The sequence below is a fragment of the Nicotiana tabacum genome, chromosome 3, assembly GCF_000715075.1.
Source record: "Nicotiana tabacum cultivar K326 chromosome 3, ASM71507v2, whole genome shotgun sequence".
Classification (NCBI taxonomy): Eukaryota; Viridiplantae; Streptophyta; class Magnoliopsida; order Solanales; family Solanaceae; genus Nicotiana; species Nicotiana tabacum.
The window spans coordinates 178,649,736-178,659,425 of record NC_134082.1 but is presented as its reverse complement, the minus strand read 5'-3'; positions in this window follow the sequence as shown (position 1 = coordinate 178,659,425).

Genomic DNA, 9,690 nt, shown 5'->3' with positions numbered 1-9,690 from the left:
TAAACAATTTTAATAAGCCAAGTATAATCAAAGCGACCGTGATAGAACCACAGAACTCGGGAATGCCTGACACCTTCTCCCGGGTTAACAGAATTGCTTACTCGGATTTCTGGTTCGCGGACTGTAGTACAGAGTCAATCTTTTCCTCGATTCGAGATTAAAACCGATGACTTGGGACACCATAAATTATCCCAAGTGGCGACTCTGATTCTTTAAACAAATCCCGTTTTGATTTTCCTTTAATTGGAAAAACTCCCTTATATTTATACCCTTTACGGGGTGTAGTAAAAAAGGAGGTGTGACAACTCTGGCGACTCTGCTGGGGATCAAACCTAGAATCTCTGGTTCAGGGTTCAGAATTCGAGATTGTTAATAGGATTTTTCTTGGCTTCATTTATTGTTAACATTACTGTATTCTGTGAATCATTTTGCTAAATGTTATATATTTACTGCTTTATTATTGTTTGAATTGTATATAAATGTTTTCCTACACCACCTCTCCGAGTCTTCTAAAAATGGTGCACACGTCCGCGTGACCCGCTTTTACCGTAGAAATTATACCAAATAGAACGAGGCTGGGCAAGCGACAAGGCCGGGTAGACTTCAGTGCTCCCGGTACGTCGCCCCCTCTTCGGCCCCAATTGTCCACTCGGGTACCCAAGTCTAGATGAAAACCTTAGGAATTAAACCTAGAAAAACACAGCTTCATGTCAGATCCCTAATAGGAGCGTTTGTTTGCATCACGTGCATTTGACTTAGGGGACTCAACACAGGGGTTAGGTCCGTCTAGGACAGGTGTGCCCGAAACAACAGACCATCCTGATGCATTCTATGTGCTATGTGAACATTTATTTGTTTTTGCTTGCATGCTGATCGGCTAGGAAAATAAAGCAAAAAGAAAAACCAAGAATGATGTAGGGAAGGAAATAAAGCCCGATTCTAAAGAAAACCCCAATATTTGAAAACGTCCTGAAGCTCTGCCAAAAATTTTCAGAAAAGAAAGTCAAATACTGTGTTCTTCCAAATATGTCAAAACTGACCGAACTACGCAATTCTAATTCTCACCAGATGTGGGATACATAGGCAACCTACATAAGGTTCGGCCTTATTTTTGAAAAAAAAAAGAAAAACAAGAAAAGAAAGTTGGTGGTCGAGTGAGTGCAGTCTGGATTCTTGATCAAAATAAGCCGATCCAGCTTCGACAATGTCTTAAATAGTTCTTGCCGAGATAGCCTCAGAGAATTTTTCAGTTGCCGAAAGGCTATTTTTGTAAAAGAATGGACAAGATTGTGAGGGGTCATAAAATAATCCCCCCCCCCGGCCTAAAAATTCATGTGAATTTGGGAAAAGGCCACATTTGCAAAAACAGTCACTTGGCTAAAACTGGCATATAGGGGAAGAAATCATGGGCCTTTGATTTGTTCTTTTTTCTTTTCTTCTTTTCTTTTCTCTCTCTTTTTTTTTCTTCTTTAAAAACTTGTTTACAAAAGGGTACACTCGAGTCAACCCTAACCTTAATCTTCCACAGGAACAGAATGAATACCATCCAGGATCCGCCAGAAGTGGTCAGGGAACATGCTCAGTTGCACTTGCGTATGTGGTGGAATGATCTAGATGAAGACGGTCATAAATGGGTGAAAAAACAATTGGGTGCTCTTATAAACATTTTTGAGATCAAACCACGGGAAGATCTGATCAAGGCTTTGGTAACTTTCTGGGATCCTGTCCACAATGTCTTTCATTTCTCGAATTTTGAGATCACCCCTACTTTGTAGGAGATAGCCGGGTACATTGAATTCGGACGGGATTTGAGGAAGCAACAACTTATATTTCCAAGGTCTCCATCGGTGCACAAGTTCTTTGACCTCCTGAATATCAATAAACAGATGGATAAAGAACATGTGAGCAATGGGTGTTGTGCTTTACATTTCTTATACTTCAGGTTCGGGCATTCTGCTAGTTTTGAAACGCATGAAAAAGGTCTGAGAAACAAACAAGATAAGGGCCTTTGGCAAATTCATCGCTGCTTCGCATTTATTGTGGTATTCTTGGGGATCATGGTTTTTCCAAATGAGAAAGGGACGGTGGATATTCGTATGGCTAGAATTGCACAAATCCTCACTACCAAGGAAGATCATACACTCGCCCCGTTGGTGCTGGCAGATATTTATCGAGCATTGACTTTATGCAAAGCAGGGGCTCAATTTTTTGAAAGTTGCAGCATCTTTCTGCAAAAGTGGTTGATCGAGCACCTTCGCCATCATCCCAGATTTATGAGTTATGGTTCGAGCCCGAATAACTTCATCACTAGTTACGAGGAGAGGGTAAAAGATTACAACACACCAGAAGGGTTTGAAGCATGGGTCTCTCACTTTAAAGTTCTTAACGCATGTCAGGTCGAGTGGACTATAGGATGGTTCCCAAGGACAGAATCCATCTATATAACTGCTACCAAAGGCTACCTGAGGTTAATGGGCGTAAGGAGTATTCAGCCATATGCACCACAGAGGGTCTTGAGGCAATTGGGAAGGTATTAGATTGTGCCTGAAGATGAAGATCTAAGCACCCAGGTCATAGAGTTACATCCAGAAGCTGCATTGTCCGAGGCTGTAGTCCAGCAGGATTGGAATAGTTGCCGATATCTAAAAAATGGCACCCAAGTACCAGACATCGCCAAGGGAGAAGTAGATCCAAATTACGCTGCTTGGTTTGAGAAAATGTCTTACGTAAATAATGAGCCAAAGTCCGAAAAGCCCGCCAAAAGGCCTCATGTTCAAGCCTTTGATGATAAAATTCAGGAGAGGTTAGCCTGAGCGGAGAAGGAAAAGGAATATAAGGCCATCATCCATGCTCTACGAGAAGAGTTAAGAAATGTCACCTTCAACAATGATTTGCAAGCACAAGAGGCCGAAGGTGAGAGGAGAAGATTGGTGCGAGAAAATGAATCCCTTAGAGATCAGGTTCGACAGTTGAAAATTGAAGCCGAGAACCTAGGCCGAAGCAGGAAAAATGAAAGGCTCATTTATAACCTTACTCAAAAGGCACGACTATGAAGATGACCTGCAGAAAGCTGAGTCTGAACTAGCAAAAACACAGGCAAGGTTGGCTAAAAGCGCCGAAAGGCGTGCAGCTTTCGTTCAACAGATGAAAGAAAGATATGAAAAAGGGGTTACAGGTTGGGAAAAAGCAATTGGCAACCTCAAGGGTGAAATTTTAAGGCTGAAAGAGAACATTGTTACGCCTTAATGGCACGGCTAGAAAGAGACTTGCAACAACTCCAAGAGCGGAACCAGGTAGCCGAACAAACTTTTGAAGCCAGAACCGAACAAATTGGGCGTTTGTTGCAAGAGAAGGGCGTCATAAGAGAGCGAGTCAAAAGGGTCGCCAACTACATTGCGATGAAGTGCAGTAGCTGTGAGGATATGACTAGATCTATGTTCTTCGCTACTGTGATGATTTTTGTTCACCGGGTGATGGAAGATCTCTACCACCTCCAAAGGGATTTAGCGAGTCAGCCCGCGGCGAGGTCGAATGATGCCCCGCGAGTCCCGGGGGCAATTGAGGCACTGATGTATTCGTGATTTCTTGAGTTTGTATTTTTTTTCCATTAAAGTCTGCCAGTTTGTCTTGGAGTTTGTATTTCTTTTATCAGAGTATGTGGATTGTTCGTTTTTTGAGTCTGTATTTCATCTTTCACCAAAGGCTGGTAGTTTTGTTTAATTTTATTTCCGAGTCTTATTATGAAAAATTTGAAAATTCCAAAAAAATGTATTATTATTTTATCTCCAAGAACTACGCTTGGTCTGATTCATGCGGGGTCATGATACGTAGGCAATCTCCATAGGATTCAACCGTAACCAAATGAAAAAAAGGAAAGAAAAAAAGAGGAAAAACCAGAGAGCAAAAGAAAAAGAGCGGAAAAATATGAAGGAAAAGAGAGAAAGTAAGAAATCAAGAGGGAATAAAAATAAAAAAGAGAACAAAGGAAGGAAGGGAAAGAAAAAGAAATAAAAAGGGGGAAGTTTGCAATTGAAAGTAAGAAAAGGCAGGGATGACGCATGCAACCGATCAAATCCATAATAGAGACGGTTAACTGTTTAGGTGCATTCATGCCCAGTGTGCAGTTACCAATCTATTAAAGCCTAATCGCTAACAAGGTGGTTGTTTGATGTATTGAGTCCAGGCAGGTGGTTAGTTGATTGGCATTCTGGCAACCCACTCGTACAACACTCGATCAAAATACAGGCTGAATATGGCCAACCAAGAATCGAAGACAAGTATTGTTGACCCGTCAAAAGAGGTGGAAGAACTAGATGTTAATGCAATGAGGGAAGAGATGTATAAGTTAAAGCAACAGATGGATGAAATGTACCAAGCCTGGGCCAATGGGCATCCACCACCGGTTTATCCCGCCAACCCTGCTTATATCCCACCATCAGCCCAACCTCCGGAGCCTCCACTATGAACTCATCTCCAGCCTTTCCCTTCTACCAACAATGCCATGGCGCCACTTCCCATACTTCTCAAGCTCTACCACCCAAACAAGTCCCATACCCTCCCCCACCAATTACACATGTTTTTGTGGCACCTCCACCTACTACATTACACCGATCTTCCAGTGAACCCCTGTTCCAACCTCACGACAACCAGTACTATCCCCCTGAACCCACCTTCAAAGTTCCAGAATCATATTCTTGCACCCCTCATCTTGATCTCCCGGCAGAGACCGAGAAGCCACTCAAAAATCCCGAGCATGAAGAGACGATCAGAAAAGTCAAAAGCTTAGAACAGTCGTTTCGAGATTTGAGGGGGTTGGGAGGTCAAGTAAGTGTCGCCTATAAAGATTTATGTCTGTTCCCAGATGTTCAGTTACCAGCAGGGTTCAAAATGCCTAAGTTTGATATGTACGACGGGCATAGTGACCCAGTAGCACACTTAAGAGGATTTTGTAGCAAGATGAGAGGAGCAGGTGGAAGAGATGAATTGCTGATGGCATATTTCAGCCAAAGTTTGAGCGGATCGGCATTAGAATGGTATACTAGACAAGATCACAGCAGGTGGTACACATGAGACGATTTGACCCAAGCTTTTGCCTTCCATTTTCAGTACAACCTCGAAATTATCCCAGACCATCTGTCATTGACAAAGATTGAGAAGAAACCCGGTGAGAGCTTCAAGGAATATGGATTCCGGTGGAGAGAGAAAGCAGCGAGGGTTGACCCTCCGATGAAAGAAAGTGAGATGGTTGACTATTTCTTGCAGGCTTTGAAACCCACTTATTTTGGTCACTTGGTGTCAGCAGTAGGCAAGTCCTCTAATGAAGTTGTAAAAATGGGAGGCATGGTTGAGGAGGGACTCAAGTCCAACAAGATCATGAGTTATTCAGCAATCAAGGAGACCACCCAGGCTATTCAAAATGGTACTGGAGGTGTACTTGGGAAGAAGAAGAAAGAGGATGTTGCTATAATTGAGTCGGGAGCTTGGGTTGGTTCCAGGAACATTCCACGTTACTACAACCCGCCTCGATCCTACCACCAAACTTACCCCCACACTCCATATAGTCCATCACAACACTACTACCCATCGCCCGATCCCCATTTTTCCGTCCATCATGCATAAACCTATACCCAACCCCCCGCTCACGCACAATGGCGTGCGCTGGCTCCACAATGTCCATACCTAGCTCCACAAAGTGCACATCCACCCCCGAGAGCCTACAAAAATCCCTCTGGGATAGGTTTTTAGCCAAATCAAGCCTTTAAGAATGAGAGGTTGTAGAAACAGAAGACCTTCACTCCTTTGGGAGAATCATATGCTTGTCTATTTAACCGACTGAGACAATTGGGTATGTTGAATCCGATTGAGGCCAAACTGCCAAATCCCTCTCATAGAAATCTTGACCGCTCGGTAAATTATGAGTATTGTTCAGGGACCCCGGGTCACGACACAAAGAAATGCTGGAAGTTGAAAATAGCTATTTAAGAGCTCATTGATACTAATCGGATTGAGGTTCAAGCCTCGGAGGCACCCAACATCAACCAGAACCCGTTGCCGGCCCATCATGAGACCAATATGATTGAGATAGTGCATAAGGGAGGAGATCCTAAGAAGCCTTTGCAAACCATCATGATGATTCGGGCTAGTGAACCCAAGCCATTTGAAAAGTCAACAAGTGAGAAGTCTGTAATCAAATTGAACGGGGCAAATAACGAACCATCCGTGGAGGTCAAGAAGGGGTCCTCAAGTGACGTTGCAGGAAAACATCAAAGAGCAAAAGTGGTTGTGCCAGGAGTGACGAACAAGCCTGTAGTAATTGTGAAGGGCGCCCCCACAGATCTTGTAATTATCAAACCGGTAACTCAATTACTGATAGTCAGTGACTTACAAGGGGAAAGAGGTCAAAGAAGAAGTGTGTGAGACTCATGGTTTGACTCGATCGGGGAGATGCTTTCCCCCGAAGAGTTGAGGAAAGCTAAGACCTCAAAAGATAATCCAGTATTCGTGAAGAAAGCGGTGACCGAGGAAGAAGTAGAAGAATTTCTGAGAAAGATGAAAGTACAGGACTATTCCATTGTGGAGCAGTTAAGGAAAACACCAGCTCAGATCCCGCTCTTGTCATTATTGATCCATTCAGACGAGCACCGTCGGGCATTGATGAAAATCTTGAACGAAGCCCACGTTCCTGACAAAATCTCAGTAAACCACTTGGAAAAGATAGCTAACAAGATATTTGAGGTAAACAAAGTCACTTTTTCTGATGATGAGTTGCCCGTAGAGGGTATCGAGCACAATAGAGCCCTCTATCTGACGGTGAAATGTGAAGATTCCGTGGTTACTCGGGTACTTGTTGACAATGGTTCTAGTGCAAATATTTGCCCTCTTTCCACTCTGAACAAGTTAAAGGTGGATGATGAAAGAATTTACAAGAATAGTATCTGCGTTCGGGGATTCGACGGGGGAGGAAAAGATTCAGTCGGGGACATAGTGCTCGAGCTTACAATAGGGCCAGTTGAATTTACTATGGAATTTCAGGTGCTCGATGTGGCTGTTTCTTACAATCTGTTGTTAGGTCGACCCTGGATTCATGCTGCCAAAGTGGTCCCGTCTACTCTACACCAAATGGTTAAGTTTGAATGGGATAGACAGGAAATTGTTGTGCATGGCAAAGACAATTTGTGTGTTCCCAGTGATGACATTGTTCCATTCATAGAGTTTGAAGATGACAAGGGGCCATGGGTTTATCAGGTTTTTGACACGGTAGCGGTAGAGAAAGTTCCTGAAGGGAAGTGCATGCCGACTCTAAGGGTAGCTGATGTATCAGTTATGGTAGCCGTTGAAATGTTGAAAAATGATTTTGTACCGGGCAAAGATTTGGGCGCATCTCTGCAAGTTATCGTACAACCGGTATCTCTTCCTAAAACCATGGATATATTTGGTCTGGGGTTCAAGCCCACAGTCGTAGACGTGATAAGAGCCAGAAAAATGAAACAGAGAGCATGGGCCCTTCCAAAACTAGTCCCGCGTCTTTCCCGATCATTTGTCAGGTCTGGTACCATAAAGCGCCCAGTGACGGCGGTTCCCATTTCGGTAGTTGATGTGGATGAAGGTTTTATGGAAAGGTTCGAGAGGATATTCGCCGATTTGAACGTGTTCGAAGCTGGAGAGGGTTCTAGCAAGGCGGATGTACAATTTGTTGGGCCCGGTGTAAAAATTAACAATTAGGAAGCTACTCCTCTCCCCATCAAGAGGGAGTTTTGGTAGTTTTCTTTGATTTTCTTTCAATTTATCTGGATTATTCCAGGGTTGTAATTCAGATTCTATGTTCCGTCTATTTGTATGTATAAACCCTGTCATCTTTAATTTCAATGAAATACAATTTCTCTTTTCCTCTCTTCCTGATAGTTTTATTTTTGTTTTCCTTTTTTCCTTGTACAGTTCTTTTTATGCTGGCTTCAATGATATGACATGCATGCGGAATCTCCGGCCCGGTCTTAAAAGCCAATCTAGTTCTGAAATAGTAATTCAAAAGATAGAATGTGATGTTGAATCGGAATATAACGAGGATGAAGCCTTTGAAGAGATTAGTAAAGAATTAAGCCATTTTAAAGAAAGCCCAAGCCTAACCTCAGTGATACAGAAGCAATCAATTTAGGGGACCAAGATAATGTCCGGGAAACTAAAATAAGTGTCCATCTTGAAGCACAACTCAGAGAGAAGATAATTAAAACACTGTTCGAGTATAAAGATGTTTTTGCATGGTCCTATGACGACATGCCAGGTTTAAGCACCGGCTTGGTAGTTCAGAAATTGCCCACTGATCCGGCATTCCCCCTGTCAAGCAGAAGCTGAGGAAATTTAAAATTGATATGAGTGTGAAAATCAAGGAAGAGGTCACCAAACAGTTTGAGGCTAAGGTCATTCGGGTCATTCGATATCCCACTTGGTTAGCCAATGTAGTGTCTGTGCCAAAGAAGTATGGTAAGACCTGGGTGTGTGTTGATTATCGAGACCTCAACAAGGCGAGTCCTAAGGATAACTTCCCATTGCCGAACATCCATATATTGATTGATAATTGTGCCAAACATGATATTGGTTCTTTTGTGGATTGTTATGTGGGTTATCATCAGATCTTAATGGACGAGGAAGATGCAGAAAAGACGACATTCATCACGCCGTGGGGAATGTACTGCTATCGGGTCATGCCATTTGGCTTGAAAAATGCTGGGGCAACCTACATGAGGGTAATGAAAACAATATTCCATGATATGATACACCGGGAAATTGAGGTGTACGTGGATGATGTGATCATAAAGTCTAGAAAGTAGTCTGACCATGTCAGGGATCTGAGGAAGTTCTTCCAAAGGCTTTGCAGGTACAATAATAAGCTCAACCCTGCAAAGTGCACTTTTGGGGTGCCTTCTGGAAAGTTGTTGGGGTTCGTAGTCAGCCGCCGGGGTATTGAACTGGACCCATCGAAAATCAAGGCCATCCAGGAATTGCCACCTCCGAAGAATAAGACCGAGTTGATGAGTTTGTTGTGGAGATTAAATTATATCAGCAGGTTCATCGCTTAGCTCACGACAACTTGTGAGCCAATCTTCAAACTGTTAAAAAGGATGTTGCAGTCAAGTGGAAGGATGAATGTCAGGAGGCGTTTGATAAGATAAAGAGGTATTTGTCAAATCCACCCGTGTTAGTCCCGCCAGAACCAGGGCGACCTTTGATTCTATATTTGACGGTTTTGGACAATTCATTTGGTTGTGTGTTGGGCCAGCATGACATTACTGGTAGGAAGGAGCAGGCCATTTATTATCTCAGCAAGAAGTTCACAACTTACGAGGTTAAGTACACTCATCTTGAGAGGACGTGTTGCGCCCTCACGCGGGTAGCACAAAAATTGAAACATTATTTGTCATCTTATACTACCTATCTCATCTCTCATTTGGATCCGCTAAAGTATATCTTTCAGAAGCCTATGCCCATAGGGAGGCTCGCAAAGTGGCAGATCTTGCTCACAGAATTTGACATCATTTATGTGACTAGGACTGCAATGAAAGCCCAGGCATTGGCTGATCATTTGGCTGAGAACCCAGTAGATGAAGAATATGAGCCTTTGAAAACTTATTTCCCCAATGAAGAGGTGATGCACATTGATGAGTTGGAGCAAGTTGAGAAGCTGGGATGGAAACT